Raw genomic sequence first — 18,557 nt, forward strand, 5'->3', positions numbered from 1 at the left:
TTTCTGAAGAGGACCGCTAACCTCATATAGTCTATGAAGTCTGTTTCTGAAGAGGACACTAACCTCATATAGTCTATGAAGTCTGTTTCTGAAGAGGCCTGTTATATTCATACAGTCTGTAATATCTCTGTTATATTCATACAGCCTGTAATATCTCTGTTATATTCATACAGTCTATAATATCTGTGTTATATTCATACAGTCTGTAATATCTCTGTTATATTCATACAGTCTGTAATATCTCTGTTATATTCATACAGTCTTTAATATCTCTGCTGACTGTGAGACCTGCCTTGTTCTTCAGAGAGATGAATATTCCAGTGATCTGAGCGTTGTACAAGGGGTCTCCTTGTTCCTCCCTGTTCCAACACAGTGGAGAGGAGACAGAGGAGCGGTCCCAGTGGAACTCAGTGGGTGTCCTGCCCCCACGCTCCTTTACAACACATGGGGATTGAGACGTAAGTCATTGAAGAAAGAAAGATGCAGTGAGTCCGTTCATGATGTGCCAGCGAGGCTTTGTGGTAGTGCTGTCATTGTTCTCTGTCTGTCCAGAGGTGCTGTATCTGGGCCGTATCTGAGCCGTATCTGGGCCCTAACTGGGCCGTATCTGGGCCGTATCTGTGCCCTGACTGGGCCGTATCTGGGCCGTATCTGGGCCCTAACTGGTCCGTATCTGGGCCGTATCTGGGCCCTGACTGGGCTGTATCTGGGCCGTATCTGGGCCATATCTGGGCCCTGACTAGGCCGTATCTGGGCTGTAACTGGCCCTTCCAGACCAAACACTTCTCTTTCCTTTCTCCTCATAATGGACATCAAACTTGGCCAGCTGCAAAGTCCGAATTGGCTATATTGTAGATATTAGAGAAAACAAAAATGTGAGGTTGCTAACCCAGTGTGGACAGGTTGGCCATTAAGGTTAGCAGTGTGGACAGGTTAGCAGTGTGGACAGGTTAGCAGTGTGGACAGGTTGGGCATTAAGGTTAGCAGTGTGGACAGGTTAGCAGTGTGGACAGGTTAGGCATTAAGGTTGGCAGTGTGGACAGGTTAGGCATTAAGGTTAGCAGTGTGGACAGGTTAGGCATTAAGGTTAGCAGTGTGGACAGGTTAGCAGTGTGGACAGGTTAGGCATTAAGGTTGGCAGTGTGGACAGGTTAGCAGTGTGGACAGGTTAGCAGTGTGGACAGGTTGGGCATTAAGGTTAGCAGTGTGGACAGGTTAGCAGTGTGGACAGGTTAGGCATTAAGGTTGGCAGTGTGGACAGGATTACAGTGTGGACAGGTTAGGCATTAAGGTTGGCAGTGTGGACAGGTTAGCAGTGTGGACAGGTTAGCAGTGTGGACAGGATAGCAGTGTGGACAGGTTGGCATTAAGGTTAGCAGTGTGGACAGGTTAGCAGTGTGGACAGGTTAGCAGTGTGGACAGGTTGGCATTAAGGTTAGCAGTGTGGACAGGTTAGCAGTGTGGACAGGTTAACAGTGTGGGCAGGTTGGGCGTTAAGGTTAGCAGTGTGGACAGGTTAGCAGTGTGGACAGGTTAGCAGTGTGGACAGGATAGCAGTGTGGACAGGTTGGGCATTAAGGTTAGCAGTGTGGACAGGTTAGCAGTGTGGACAGGTTAGCAGTGTGGACAGGTTGGGCATTAAGGTTAGCAGTGTGGACAGGTTAGCAGTGTGGACAGGTTAACAGTGTGGGCAGGTTGGGCATTAAGGTTAGCAGTGTGGACAGGTTAGCAGTGTGGACAGGTTGGGCATTAAGGTTAGCAGTGTGGACAGGTTAGCAGTGTGGACAGGTTAGCAGTGTGGACAGGTTGGCATTAAGGTTAGCAGTATGGACAGGTTAGCAGTGTGGACAGGTTGGGCATTAAGGTTAGCAGTGTGGACAGGTTAGCAGTGTGGACAGGTTGGGCATTAAGGTTAGCAGTGTGGACAGGTTAGCAGTGTGGACAGGTTGGCATTAAGGTTAGCAGTGTGGACAGGTTAGCAGTGTGCACAGGTTAGCAGTGTGGACAGGTTAGCAGTGTGGACAGGTTAGCAGTGTGGACAGGTTGGGCATTAAGGTTAGCAGTGTGGACAGGTTAGCAGTATGGACAGGTTGGGCATTAAGGTTAGCAGTGTGGACAGGTTAGCAGTGTGGACAGGTTGGGCATTAAGGTTAGCAGTGTGGACAGGTTAGCAGTGTGCACAGGTTAGCAGTGTGGACAGGTTAGCAGTGTGGACAGGTTAGCAGTGTGGACAGGTTGGGCATTAAGGTTAGCAGTGTGGACAGGTTAGCAGTGTGGACAGGTTGGGCATTAAGGTTAGCAGTGTGGACAGGTTAGCAGTGTGGACAGGTTGGGCATTAAGGTTAGCAGTGTGGACAGGTTAGCAGTGTGCACAGGTTAGCAGTGTGGACAGGTTAGCAGTGTGGACAGGTTAGCAGTGTGGACAGGTTTGGCATTAAGGTTAGCAGTGTGGACAGGTTAGCAGTGTGGACAGGTTGGGCATTAAGGTTAGCAGTGTGGACAGGTTAGCAGTGTGCACAGGTTAGCAGTGTGGACAGGTTAGCAGTGTGGACAGGTTAGCAGTGTGGACAGGTTGGGCATTAAGGTTAGCAGTGTGGACAGGTTAGCAGTGTGGACAGGTTGGGCATTAAGGTTAGCAGTGTGGACAGGTTAGCAGTGTGCACAGGTTAGCAGTGTGGACAGGTTAGCAGTGTGGACAGGTTAGCAGTGTGGACAGGTTGGGCATTAAGGTTAGCAGTGTGGACAGGTTAGCAGTGTGGACAGGTTGGGCATTAAGGTTAGCAGTGTGGACAGGTTAGCAGTGTGGCCAGGTTAGCAGTGTGGACAGGGTTAACAGTGTGGACAGGTTAGCAGTGTGGACAGGTTAGGCATAAGGTTAGCAGTGTGGACAGGTTGGGCATTAAGGTTAGCAGTGTGGGCAGGGTTAACATCCTATTTCATGTCTTTGTGGCTGTGCCGGCTAGTGACCACTCTGCAGATCTGCCTCCAGAACAACATTCACGACGAAAATCTCTAACCTGCATCGAACTCTCTGAGGTCCCTTCATAGTGCACTTCTTTAGACCAGGGCTCTGTGCACTTTCTAGGGAATAGGATTCCATTAGGTATACAAACCACTTCATCTGATTCCTCTGACGTGACTACAGTCTTCCTGATTCCTCTGATGTGACTACAGTCTGTTCCTGATTCCTCTGACGTGACTACAGTCTGGTCCTGATTCCTCTGACGTGACTACAGTCTGTTCCTGATTCCTCTGACGTGACTACAGTCTGTTCCTGATTGCTCTGACGTGACTACAGTCTGTTCCTGATTCCTCTGACGTGACTACAGTCTGTTCCTGATTCCTCTGACGTGACTACAGTCTGTTCCTGATTCCTCTGACGTGACTACAGTCTGTTCCTGATTACTTTGATGTGACTACAGTCTGTTCCTGATTCCTCTGATGTGACTACAGTCTGTTCCTGATTCCTCTGACGTGACTACAGTCTGTTCCTGATTCCTCTGACGTGACTACAGTTTGTTCCTGATTCCTCTGACGTGACTACAGTCTGTTCCTGATTCCTCTGATGTGACTACAGTCTGTGCCTGATTCCTCTGATGTGACCACAGTGGTTTCCTGATTCCTCTGACGTGACTACAGTCTGTTCCTGATTCCTCTGACGTGACTACAGTCTGTTCCTGATTCCTCTGACGTGACTACAGTCTGTTCCTGATTCCTCTGATGTGACTACAGTTTGTTCCTGCTGCTCCTACAACCAAAGGTCCAGATTATAGAAATATAACAGCTTTTGTATTTCTATGTTCCAGATCCTCTGTTATAGTTAGCAGCCAGTCAGGATGTGAATAATAAATCTGTGTTTAGGTCTTGGTCGTGGATGTATTCTGTTTGATTTGTGGCTGTGCCGGCTAGTGACCACTCTGCAGATCTGCCTCCAGAACAACATTCACGACGAAAATCTCTAACCTGCATCGAACTCTCTGAGGTCCCTTCATAGTGCACTTCTTTAGACCAGGGCTCTGTGCACTTTCTAGGGAATAGGATTCCATTAGGTATACAAACCACTTCATCTGATTCCTCTGACGTGACTACAGTCTTCCTGATTCCTCTGATGTGACTACAGTCTGTTCCTGATTCCTCTGACGTGACTACAGTCTGGTCCTGATTCCTCTGACGTGACTACAGTCTGTTCCTGATTCCTCTGACGTGACTACAGTCTGTTCCTGATTGCTCTGACGTAACTACAGTCTGTTCCTGATTCCTCTGACGTGACTACAGTCTGTTCCTGATTTCTCTGACGTGACTACAGTCTGTTCCTGATTCCTCTGACGTGACTACAGTCTGTTCCTGATTACTTTGATGTGACTACAGTCTGTTCCTGATTCCTCTGATGTGACTACAGTCTGTTCCTGATTCCTCTGATGTGACTACAGTCTGTTCCTGATTCCTCTGACGTGACTACAGTCTGTTCCTGATTCCTCTGACGTGACTACAGTTTGTTCCTGATTCCTCTGACGTGACTACAGTCTGTTCCTGATTGCTCTGATGTGACTACAGTCTGTGCCTGATTCCTCTGATGTGACCACAGTGGTTTCCTGATTCCTCTGACGTGACTACAGTCTGTTCCTGATTCCTCTGACGTGACTACGGTCTGTTCCTGATTCCTCTGACGTGACTACAGTCTGTTCCTGATTCCTCTGATGTGACTACAGTTTGTTCCTGCTGCTCCTACAACCAAAGGTCCAGATTATAGAAATATAACAGCTTTTGTATTTCTATGTTCCAGATCCTCTGTTATAGTTAGCAGCCAGTCAGGATGTGAATAATAAATCTGTGTTTAGGTCTTGGTCGTGGATGTATTCTGTTTGATATCATGGTGAATAAAAAACCCACTCAGCTACGTTTCTATCCCAAGCTGTCAGGTCTTCCTCTATGTCTTCCTCACACCTCCAGAATGTCACTGCTCCTTTATCCCAGCTGTCTGTCTGTCAGGACGTGTCAGGAAGTCAGTCCCCCAGCTGAACAGAACTATTAGGATGGTGAAAATACAGCGGAATGTGAGTGTAGGAGGAAGGCCTGTGTCTTTTACCTGCATGAAGGCTTAAAAAGCTGAAAGGTTGTGACGAGCCAGCTTCTCTCCCAGGCTCTATCCCTCTAGGAGGCCGTCGGGACAGGGATCGACTGCCCACACTCTCCTCCGGGCCCCTCTCTGCCCCTCTTCAACACAACTCATTGTTCCCCCTCTCTTCTTCTCCATTCTGCAAGCTGCAGCGTTTTCCATCCTAGGCAGAACAGAGCAGGTTCCTGTGTGTGTGTGTGTGTGTGTGTGTGTGTGTGTGTGTGTGTGTGTGTGTGTGTGTGTGTGTGTGTGTGTGTGTGTGTGTGTGTGTGTGTGTGTGGGGGAAAGCCCACAAAGCCTCACCCACACAGTCGGGCCCTCTAAAGGCAGAAAGAGACTAGTGGGAGCTCTGGCCGCCCCTGGGGGACAAATGTGCTTATTAACAAGTATATCTTTCTTATAGCGACACATGTTAAGCAATCAGACTACTCCTTCCATCTAGTGCTGTCCGGTGTCCCCATCCACTCACAGTTTACACAGCTTTCCCCCTGGTGTCCCCATCCACTCACAGTTTACACAGCTTTCCCCTGGTGTCCCCATCCACTCACAGTTTACACAGGTTTTCCCCTGGTGTCCCCATCCACTCACAGTTTACACAGCTTTCCCCCTGGTGTCCCCATCCACTCACAGTTTACACAGCTTTCCCCCTGGTGTCCCCATCCACTCACAGTTTACACAGCTTTCCCCCTGGTGTCCCATCCACTCACAGACCCATGTCATGGTGGAGCAGCATCTCCACACCAAACCCCCCTAAGGACCCATGTCATGGTGGAGCAGCATCTCCATACCAAACCCCCTAAGGACCCATGTCATGGTGGAGCAGCATCTCCACACCAACCCCCCTAAGGACCCATGTCATGGTGGAGCAGCATCTCCACACCAAACCCCCTAAGGACCCATGTCATGGTGGAGCAGCATCTCCACACCAACCCCCTAAGGACCCATGTCATGGTGGAGCAGCATCTCCACACCAAACCCCCTAAGGACCCATGTCATGGTGGAGCAAGATATCCACACCAAACCCCCCTAAGGACCCATGTCATGGTGGAGCAAGATCTCCACACCAAACCCCCCTAAGGACCCATGTCATGGTGGAGCAGCATCTCCACACCAACCCCCTAAGGACCCATGTCATGGTGGAGCAGCATCTCCACACCAAACCCCCTAAGGAACCATGTCATGGTGGAGCAGCATCTCAACACCAAACCCCCCTAAGGACCCATGTCATGGTGGAGCAGCATCTCCACACCAAACCCCCCTAAGGACCCATGTCATGGTGGAGCATCATCTCCACACCAAACCCCCTAAGGACCCATGTCATGGTGGAGCAGCATCTCCACACCAAACCCCCCTAAGGACCCATGTCATGGTGGAGCAGACAGACAGACAGAGAGATGTTGGTGGACAGATATTTAACGATAGATGTGAACTCACAGGCCAAAGTTTCCTCAACTTTAAAACAGCGAGATCTCCACAAACACCAAAATGTCAAAAAAACGTCTCTTCACAACAAGAGTATTGTTTGGCCGGAGGGGGGTGAAGTCAGAGAGACATGGTCGAGTTGCCTCGACACCAGCCTCCGTCGCGTCTGTCCCCCATCCTTATGAATGTCACATGGCTTCTCCTTCTCTACTGATGAGGTAAAAAAAGTTGATCTTCAGGTAAATCTAGAAATGATAAAACGATCGAATTCAGACGGTTCTTTTTTGTTGTTCTTCTAATCGTTGAATGAAATAGAGCGAACGCTTTATTAAACATCGAATCTCAGATGATATTGTTTAAAAGGCCTCTGTCGATTTGGTGCCGTGCCGAGAGAGCTGTTTACCAAGCAGAGGTGGTATTGCTGCCATTACTCTACCCAGAGGTAATTTGAAAACGGATGTAAAGAAATATGAATAATCGGATATTGTTCTGGATCTTTCATCAGTAATTTTTAATAAACAGAGAGCAGGGTTAGGTGTCTAGCTAGAAGTTCTGTGGTGTAGCGAGTCTCCATCTGTATCAGTTATAACTCTGGGTGGAAGTTTTCATATCTACCAGGACATCACTTCCTGGATACAGTGTTATTATTTCACTGCCTAGTTTTAACATGAAATGGATTGACATTTCAGCTGTCCACTATTCTACTGTGTTCACCTGTTATTCACCTGTTATTCACTGTGGTCACCTGTTATTCACTGTGTTCACCTGTTATTCTACTGTGTTCACCTGTTATTCTACTGTGTTCACCTGTTATTCACTGTGTTCACCTGTTATTCTACTGTGTTCACCTGTTATTCTACTGTGTTCACCTGTTATTCTACTGTGTTCACCTGTTATTCACTGTGTTCACCTGTTATTCACTGTGTTCACCTGTTATTCACTGTGTTCACCTGTTATTCACTGTGTTTACCTGTTATTCACTGTGTTCACCTGTTATTCTACTGTGTTCACCTGTTATTCATCTGTTATTCACTGTGTTCACCTGTTATTCTACTGTGTTCACCTGTTATTCACTGTGTTCACCTGTTATTCACTGTGTTCACCTGTTATTCACTGTGTTCACCTGTTATTCTACTGTGTTTACCTGTTATTCACTGTGTTCACCTGTTATTCACTGTGTTCACCTGTTATTCACTGTGTTTACCTGTTATTCACTGTGTTCACCTGTTATTCTACTGTGTTCATCTGTTATTCACTGAGTTCACCTGTTATTCTACTGTGTTCACCTGTTATTCATCTGTTATTCACTGTGTTCACCTGTTATTCACTGTGTTCACCTGTTATTCACTGTGTTTACCTGTTATTCACTGTGTTCACCTGTTATTCTACTGTGTTCATCTGTTATTCACTGAGTTCACCTGTTATTCTACTGTGTTCACCTGTTATTCATCTGTTATTCACTGTGTTCACCTGTTATTCTACTGTGTTCACCTGTTATTCTACTGTGTTCACCTGTTATTCATCTGTTATTCACTGTGTTCACCTGTTATTCACTGTGTTCACCTGTTATTCACTGTGTTCATCTTCTTTATCTTCCAGTTCTATGTTGTGACTGTTCATATGCTGTCTGTTATTAGTGTCCTTAGTGTTAGCACGTGGAAGTCACACCACATATCCTGTCTGTCCTTAGTGTTAGCACGTGGAAGTCACACCACATATCCTGTCTGTCCTTAGTGTTAGCACGTGGAAGTCACACCACATATCCTGTCTGTCCTTAGTGTTAGCACGTGGAAGTCACACCACATATCCTGTCTGTCCTTAGTGTTAGCACGTGGAAGTCACACCACATATCCTGTCTGTCCTTAGTGTTAGCATGTGGAAGTCACACTACATATCCTGTCTGTCCATATTGTTAGCACGTGGAAGTCACACTACATATCCTAAATATACATTATAAAACATCAATATTCATAAATTGTACTCTACCATCAGTTCCACCCACTTAATCATGTAATCTGTTGTAGTGTGAGGGTCTTAACGTGGTGGAACAGAGGGTCTTAACGTGGTGGAACAGAGGGTCTTAACGTGGTGGAACAGATGGTCTCAACGTGGTGGAACAGAGGGTCTCAACGTGGTAGAACAGAGGGTCTCAACGTGGTGGAACAGAGGGTCTCAACGTGGTGGAACAGAGGGTCTTAACGTGGTGGAACAGAGGGTCTTAACGTGGTGGAACAGAGGGTCTCAACGTGGTGGAACAGAGGGTCTTAACGTGGTGGAACAGAGGGTCTTAACGTGGTGGAACAGAGGGTCTTAACGTGGCGGAACAGAGTAACATGGTGGAACAGAGGGTCTCAACGTGGTGGAACAGAGGATCTTAACGTGGTGGAACAGAGGGTCTTAACGGGGTGGAACAGAGGGTCTTAACGTGGTGGAACAGAGGGTCTTAACGTGGTGGAACAGAGGGTCTTAACGTGGTGGAACAGAGGGTCTCAACGTGGCGGAACAGAGGGTCTCAACGTGGTGGAACAGAGGGTCTCAACGTGGTGGAACAGAGGGTCTCAACGTGGTGGAACAGAGGGTCTCAACGTGGTGGAGCAGGCTTCCCAAATGGCACCCTATTCCCTATATAATGCAGTACTTTTGACCAGGACCCTTAGTCGAAATTAGTGCCCTTTGTAGGGAATAAGTGACCAGGGCCCCTGGTCAAAAGTAGTGCACTATATAGGGAATAAGTTACCATTTGGGACACAACCAGAGTAACAAAGACAGTAGCCAAACTCCCACTGTGAGGTGAGTGATCTGGCAGTCTACCACTGTTGGGGTGAATCCCCACCTTTATTCCCTACATAGTGCACGGTGGAAAGTAGTGCACTACATAGGGAGCCGGTTTGAAGTGTAACCCCCATGAGTGGAAGTATTCTTGACTTCCTGCCGTAAGACCTTCCTACGTGGGCTGATCCGAAAAGCTTCAATAAAAAAAACCCACTGATAAAGAAATGTGTTTCCTGCCTTTTCATCTTCCGTTCTAGTGTTATTAGACGGCGGAGAGAGAGAGAGAGAGCTACTGTATCGCCGTTGATCTGTGTGATTGTCGTGGACGAGCCGAAAACCTTTTTGAGTGGGTTGTACGGTTACACTGTTGTTCCCCCCCACAAAAATCATTTTTTAAATTTTTTGTTTATAGGATTTCTGTGAGATTATGGTATTATTGCATTACTGTACGGATATTTAAATAAATGTAATACAACAAATATTGATCTAAAAATATGCATTTGAACAATAGTAATGGTGAATCATAGTTTTTTTGTTTGTTAATAATTTAAGTGAATTAGGTGAATACATGTTGAGTGTGTTATCGAACCATAACAGCTGGTTTGGGAATCAATATAAAAACAGACTGTTAAAAAAAACAACTGAAATGATGTTGAATGGGGGAAACATTTTAGCTTGAATGTATCAATGACGCAGATGAAGGGATGAAACTACCAAATTCCCCAACGAGAGGCTCTGTGGAAAAACAATCCTCTTCAGAGAGAATAATGAGGATGGGTTTATGTGTCCTGAAATCAGAGAGGACCCCTGAACGACAGCTGGAGAGGCTCCTCTTTACTCTCCCTCCTCTCCCTCCTCTCTGCATCTCCTCCTCTCTGCCTCCTACGGTTCATTGTGCTGCTCAGCGCTGAGCCAAGTAGACAGAGAGGAGGAGGAGGGACAGGAGAGGAGTAGGAGAAGGAGCAGGAGAGGAGGAGAAGGCAGGAGAGGAGGAGAGGTGCAGGAGGGGAGAGGAGCAGGAAAGGAGAGGAGGGGAGAGGAGATGAAGATGAGGGGAGGAAGAGAGAGAAGACGAGAAGGAGAATGAGAGCAGGAGGAGGAGAGGAGACGAGGAGAGGAGAGGAGAGGAGTAGGAGAGGAGAGGAGAGGAGAGGGACAGGAGAGGAGAGGTTAGGAGAGGAGAGGGACAGAAGAGGAGAGGTTAGGAGAGGAGAGGAGAGGACAGGAGAGGGACAGAAGAGGAGAGGGACAGAAGAGGACAGAAGAGGAGAGGGACAGAAGAGGAGAGGAGAGGTTAGGAGAGGAGATGGACAGAAGAGGAGAGGAGAGGAGAGGGACAGAAGAGAGGAGAGGAGTAGGAGAGGAGAGGGACAGGGAAGAGGAATACCATCTCCAGAGCAGAGAGAGAACAGAATGGATCAGTCTTTCCCCCCTGTTGTCTTTTTCCCAACATGCATCTCCAGAGGGATTCCGAATATGGACACGATGATTCTGATGACATGTGGTGGAGATGAATGTCTCACCTTTGACCTCCAGGCTCTGTAACCGTCTCTGTATTTACCAGGCTGATCAATCCCCCCCCCCCCCCCTTTTGGTGAAGACAAGATAACAAGTTAACTTTTAATAAGACCTGGCGATGATTGTGTCCTCCAGCAGTTACCTTGCGTGATTCTATTACCCGCTGCATAACGATGCTTTGGGAGATCACATTTCTTTCGGAAATAGAAAATTTGATTGGAAACAATAGCCGACCCAACGTTCTTTCCTTAATGGTGTTGTAGACTAGTGGGAGAAACTGGAGGCCAGATCAACCACCGAAAGTCTTTCATTTAGTTGCAAAAAAAACGGAGTGGGAGGAGAAGAGACATTAGGAATCGTTACCGAGCTCCTGTTTAAAATACAGGACGAGTTGTTAATGTTTCTACATCAGAGTAGGAGGAAATTAGACTGAGTCAACGTCAGGGTGATAATATCACTTTAATTGAATGGCATTCAGTTGCATAGACACATTCCTCTGGTTAAAGCTCGTATGTTTGGGGGTTTTGGGGAGGGGTGGAACTAAACACGATGATAACTCGGCTCTAGGAAACGTAACAAGATAAAACTGTAATACAATATATGTTTCTACCCATACGGCTTGTAATGTCAAACAAAAACAAAAAAAATATCCCTCCGAGGTCAATTTAGAGAAGATATAGTAACAACTACTTTTACCTTTTCGATTTATCGTAATCTTATATACCTTCTGATAACCGTAATACACCAGCAGACTACTGGACGCAGCTGAGCCTTCCCGTCTCGGTTGTTTGGAAGAATACAGCTGTTTTAAAGTGTTTAATGTGTCTATTGTAATTCTAAAGCTCGTTAAACTTGTCTCTTTTGGCCAGCCGGTCCTCATGAATAAAGAAGTCCATCACCCTGCACCTGCGTCCTCTCATTTAGCAAAGATAATTAATTTCCTCCGTCGCAGGAGAGCAGGAGAAGTACAGAGAATTCATTCTGCTGTATTGGATTTTCCCTCCATCACAGGAGAAGTACAGATAATTCATTCTGCTGTATTGGATTTTCCCTCCGTCGCAGGAGAAGCACAGAGAATTCATTCTGCTGTATTGGATTTTCCCTTCATCACAGGAGAAGTACAGAGAATTCATTCTGCTGTATTGGATTTTCCCTTCGTCACAGGAGAGCAGGAGAAGTACAGAGAATTCATTCTGCTGTATTTGGATTTTCCCTCCGTCGCAGGAGAAGCACAGAGAATTCATTCTGCTGTATTGGATTTTCCCTCCATCACAGGAGAAGTACAGATAATTCATTCTGCTGTATTGGATTTTCCCTCCGTCGCAGGAGAAGCACAGAGAATTCATTCTGCTGTATTGGATTTTCCCTTCATCACAGGAGAAGTACAGAGAATTCATTCTGCTGTATTGGATTTTCCCTTCGTCACAGGAGAGCAGGAGAAGTACAGAGAATTCATTCTGCTGTATTTGGATTTTCCCTCCGTCGCAGGAGAAGCACAGAGAATTCATTCTGCTGTATTGGATTTTCCCTCCATCACAGGAGAAGTACAGATAATTCATTCTGCTGTATTGGATTTTCCCTCCGTCGCAGGAGAAGCACAGAGAATTCATTCTGCTGTATTGGATTTTCCCTTCATCACAGGAGAAGTACAGAGAATTCATTCTGCTGTATTGGATTTTCCCTTCGTCACAGGAGAGCAGGAGAAGTACAGAGAATTCATTCTGCTGTATTTGGATTTTCCCTCCGTCGCAGGAGAAGCACAGAGAATTCATTCTGCTGTATTGGATTTTCCCTCCATCACAGGAGAAGTACAGATAATTCATTCTGCTGTATTGGATTTTCCCTCCGTCGCAGGAGAAGCACAGAGAATTCATTCTGCTGTATTGGATTTTCCCTTCGTCGCAGGAGAAGCAAAGATAATTAATTCTGCTGTATTGGATTTTCCCCCGTCACAGGAGAAGCAAAGAGAATTCATTCTGCTGTATTTGGATTTTCCCTTCGTCGCAGGAGAAGCAAAGAGAATTCATTCTGCTGTATTTGGATTTTCCCTTCGTCACAGGAGAGCAGGAGAAGTACAGAGAATTCATTCTGCTGTATTGGATTTTCCCTTCGTCACAGGAGAGCAGGAGAAGTACAGAGAATTCATTCTGCTGTATTGGATTTTCCCCCATCACAGGAGAGCAGGAGAATCACAGAGAATTCATTCTGCTGTATTGGATTTTCCCCCATCACAGGAGAGCAGGAGAAGTACAGAGAATTCATTCTGCTGTATTTGGATTTTCCCTTCATCACAGGAGAAGTACAGAGAATTCATTCTGCTGTATTGGATTTTCCCTTCATCGCAGGAGAAGCAAAGAGAATTCATTCTGCTGTATTGGATTTTCCTCCGTCACAGGAGAGCAGGAGAAGTACAGAGAATTCTACTGTATTGGATTTTCCCCCGTCACAGGAGAAGCACAGAGAATTCATTCTGCTGTATTTGATTTTCCTCCGTCACAGGAGAGAAGGAGAAGCACAGAGAATTCATTCTACTGTATTGGATTTTCCTCCATCACAGGAGAAGCAAAGAGAATTCATTCTGCTGTATTGGATTTTCGTCTGTCACAGGAGAAGTACAGAGAATTCTGCTGTATTGGATTTTCCCCCGTCACAGGAGAGCAGGAGAAGTACAGAGAATTCATTCTACTGTATTGGATTTTCCCCCGTCACAGGAGAAGCACAGAGAATTCATTCTGCTGTATTGGATTTTCCTCCGTCACAGGAGAGCAGGAGAAGCACAGAGAATTCATTCTACTGTATTGGATTTTCCTCCGTCACAGGAGAAGTACAGAGAATTCTGCTGTATTGGATTTTCCTCCATCACAGGAGAAGCACAGAGCATTCCCATAGAATATCTACTATAACAGACTGCACTGTGCTTCTTAGCTGTTTCTAATTGGAGACGAATGAGAACCAAAACATCATTACTGGATAAACTACTTCTAAACAGGCTTAGAGGAGATTTAATTACCTGTGGTGGCTTTGTGCCCTAAATGGCACCTTATTCCCTATGAAGTGCACTAGTTTTGACCAGGGCCTTCAGAAGTAGTGCACTGCATAGGGAATAGGATACCTGTTAGGTTGCAACACTCAACCAGCTGTATAACGCCATAAGCAAACAAGAAAATGCTCAAGACGGAAGTGGTCAGATGAAGCGGATGCTAAGCTACAGGACTGTTTTGCAGCACAGACTGGAATATGTTCTGGGATTCATCCAATGGCATTGAGGAGTACACCACCTCAGTCACCGGCTTCATCAATAACGGCTTCATCGATGACGTCGTCCCCACAGTGACCGTACGTACATATCCCAACCAGAAGCCATGGATTACAGGCAACATCCGCATCGAGCTAAAGGCTTGAGCTGCCGCTTTCAAGGAATGGAAGACTAATCCGGATGCCTATAAGAAATCCCACTATGCCCTCAGACAAACCATCAAACAAGCAAAGTGTCAATACAGGATTAAGATTGAATCCTACTACACCGGCTCTGACGCTCGTCGGATGTGGCAGGGCTTGAAAACTATTACGGACTACAAAGGGAAACCCAGACGTAAGCTGCCCAGTGATGCGAGCCTACCAGATGAGCTAAATGCCTTTTATGCTAGCTTCAAAGCAGGCAACACTGAAGCATGCACGAGAGCAACAGCTGTTCTGGATGACTGTGTGATAAGGCTCTCGGTGGCCGATGTGAGCAAGACCTTTAAACAGGTCAACATTCACAAAGCCGCGGGGCCAGACGGATTACCAGGACGTGTACTCAGAGCATGCGCGGACCAACTGGCAAGTGTCTTCACTGACATTTTCAGCCTCTCCCTGACCCAGTCTGTAATACCAACATGTTTCAAGCAGACCACCATAGTCCCTGTGCCCAAGGAAGTGAAGGTAACCTGCCTAAATGATTACCGCCTCGTAGCACTCACGTCGGTTGCCATGAAGTGCTTTGAAAGGCTGGTCATGGCTCAAATCAACAGCATTCTCCCAGATACCCTAGACCCACTCCAATTCCCATACCGCCCCAACAGATCCACAGATGATGCAATCTCTATTGCACTCCACACTGCCCTTTCCCACCTGGACAAAGGAACACCTATGTGAGAATGCTGTTCATTGACTACAGCTCAGAGTTCAACACCATAGTGCCCATGAAGCTCATCACTAAGCTAAGGACCCTGGGACTAAACACCTCCCTCTGTAACTGGATCCTGGACTTCCTGACGGGCCGCCCCCAGGTGGTGAGGGTAGGCAACAACACGTCTGCCACGCTGATCCTTAACACTGGGGCCCCTCAGGGTTGTGTACTTAGTCCCCTCCTGTACTCCCTGTTCACCCACGACTGCGTGGCCAAGCACGACTCCAACACTATCATTACATTTCCTGCAACACAACAGCCTGATCACTGACAACGATGAGACAGCCTATAGGGAGGAGGTCAGAGAAATGGCAGTGTGGTGCCAGGACAACAACCTCTCCCTCAATGTGAGCAAGACAAAGGACCTGATCGTGGACTACAGGAAACGGAGGGCCGAACACGCCCCCATTCTCATCGACAGGGCTGAGGCGGAGCGGGTCGAGAGCTTCAAGTTCATTGGCGTCCTCATCACCAACGAACTATCATGGCTCAAACACACTAACACAGTGGTGAAGAGGGCACAACAACACCTTTTCCCCCTCAGGAGACTGAAAAGATTTGGCATGGGTCCCCAGATCCTCAAAAAGTTCTACAGCTGCACCAGCAAGAGCATCCTGACCGGTTGCAGCACCGCCTGGTATGGCAACTGCTCAGCCTCTGACCGTAAGGCAATACAGAGGGTAGTGCGAACGGCCCAGTACATAACTGGGGCCAAGCTTCCTGCCATCCAGGACCTATATAATAGGCGGTGTCAGAGGAAAGCCCATAAAATTGTCAGAGACTCCAGTCACCCAAGTTATAGACTGTTTTCTCTGCTACCGCTCGGCAAGCGGTACCGGAGCGCCAAGTCTAGGACCAAAAACCTCCTTAACAGCTTCTACCCCCAAGCCGTAAGACTGCTGAACAATTAATCAAATGGCCACCGGACTATTACATTGACCCCCCCCCCCACCCCCATATGTTACCCCCTGTATATAGCCTCCACATTGACTCTGTACCGGTACCCCCTGTATATAGCCTCCACATTGACTCTGTACCGGTACCCCCTGTATATAGCCTCCACATTGACTCTGTACCGGTACCCCCTGTATATAGCCTCCACATTGACTCTGTACCAGTACCCCCTGTATATAGCCTCCACATTGACTCCGTACCGGTACCCCCTGTATATAGCCTCCACACTGACTCTGTACCGGTACCCCCCTGTATATAGTCTCCACACTGACTCTGTACCGGTACCCCCTGTACATAGCCTCCACATTGACTCTGTACCGGTACCCCCTGTATATAGCCTCCACATTGACTCTGTACCGGTACCCCCTGTATATAGCCTCCACATTGACTCTGTACCGGTACCCCCTGTATATAGCCTCCACATTGACTCTGTACCGGTACCCCCTGTATATAGCCTCCACATTGACTCTGTACCGGTACCCCCTGTATATAGCCTCCACATTGACTCTGTACCGGTACCCCCTGTATATAGCCTCCACATTGACTCTGTACCGGTACCCCCTGTATATAGCCTCCACATTGACTCTGTACCGGTACCCCCTGTATATAGCCTCCACATTGATTCTGTACCGGTACCCCCTGTATATAGCCTCCACATTGACTCTGTACCGGTACCCCCTGTATATAGCCTCCACACTGACTCTGTACCGGTACCCCCTGTACATAGCCTCCACATTGACTCTGTACCGGTACCCCCTGTATATAGCCTCCACATTGACTCTGTACCAGTACCCCCTGTATATAGCCTCCACATTGACTCTGTACCGGTACCCCCTGTATATAGCCTCCACATTGACTCTGTACCGGTACCCCCTGTATATAGCCTCCACATTGACTCTGTACCGGTACCCCCTGTATATAGCCTCCACATTTATTCTGTACCGGTACCCCCTGTATATAGCCTCCACATTGACTCTGTACCGGTACCCCCTGTATATAGCCTCCACACTGACTCTGTACCGGTACCCCCTGTACATAGCCTCCACATTGACTCTGTACCGGTACCCCCTGTATATAGCCTCCACATTGACTCTGTACCAGTACCCCCTGTATATAGCCTCCACATTGACTCTGTACCGGTACCCCCTGTACATAGCCTCATTATTGTTATGTTATTGTTACTTTTTATTAATTTTAACTTTAGTTTATTTGGTAAATATTTTCTTAACTCTTCTTGAACTGCACTGTTGGTTAAGGGCTTGTAAGTAAGCATTTCACGGTAAGGTCAATACAACAAACACTTGTTGTATTCGGTGGATGTGACAAATAAAGTTTGATTTGCATCAGTCTTTCCCTGTTCACTATGTTGGATACTGCTGAGCCACACCAAGAATGCATCAGTCTGTCTCTATTCAGAATAGTGGTATTATTTAAAGCCTAAAGCCATTTCTATTATTCGCTGTAACAATATTAAGCGTAAAAACCTATTGGTTATTTACCAGACATGATGTTGTTAACCTTCCATCTCTGAGAGAGAGGAAGCTCTGTAGCTGCTGATAATAACCTTCCATCTCTGAGAGAGAGGAAGCTCTGTAGCTGATGATAATAACCTTCCAGCTCTGAGAGAGAGAGGAAGCTCTGTAGCTGATGTTAATAACCTTCCAGCTCTGAGAAAGAGGAAGCTCTGTAGCTGATGATAATAACCTTCCAGCTCTGAGAGAGAGGAAGCTCTGTAGCTGATGATAATAACCTTCCAGCTCTGAGAGAGAGGAAGCTCTGTAGCTGATGTTAATAACCTTCCAGCTCTGAGAGAGAGGAAGCTCTGTAGCTGATGTTAATAACCTTCCAGCTCTGAGAGAGAGGAAGCTCTGTAGCTGATGTTAATAACCTTCCAGCTCTGAGAGAGAGGATGCTCTGTAGCTGATGATAATAACCTTCCAGCTCTGAGAGAGAGGAAGCTCTGTAGCTGATGATAATAACCTTCCAGCTCTGAGAGAGAGAGGAAGCTTTGTAGCTGATGTTAATAACCTTCCAGCTCTGAGAAAGAGGAAGCTCTGTAGCTGATGATAATAACCTTCCAGCTCTGAGAGAGAGGAAGCTCTGTAGCTGATGATAATAACCTTCCAGCTCTGAGAGAGAGGAAGCTCTGTAGCTGATTTTAATAACCTTCCAGCTCTGAGAGAGAGGAAGCTCTGTAGCTGATGTTAATAACCTTCCAGCTCTGAGAGAGAGGATGCTCTGTAGCTGATGATAATAACCTTCCAGCTCTGAGAGAGAGGAAGCTCTGTAGCTGATGATAATAACCTTCCAGCTCTGAGAGAGAGAGGAAGCTTTGTAGCTGATGTTAATAACCTTCCAGCTCTGAGAGAGAGGAAGCTCTGTAGCTGATGATAATAACCTTCCAGCTCTGAGAGAGAGGAAGCTCTGTAGCTGATGATAATAACCTTCCAGCTCTTAGAGAGAGGAAGCTCTGTAGCTGATCATAATAACCTTCCAGCTCTGAGAGAGAGGAAGCTCTGTAGCTGATGTTAATAACCTTCCAGCTCTAAGAGAGAGGAAGCTCTGTAGCTGATGTTAATAACCTTCCAGCTCTGAGAGAGAGGA

This window comes from Salmo salar, chromosome ssa01 (assembly GCF_905237065.1).
Source record: "Salmo salar chromosome ssa01, Ssal_v3.1, whole genome shotgun sequence".
NCBI lineage: Eukaryota > Metazoa > Chordata > Actinopteri > Salmoniformes > Salmonidae > Salmo > Salmo salar.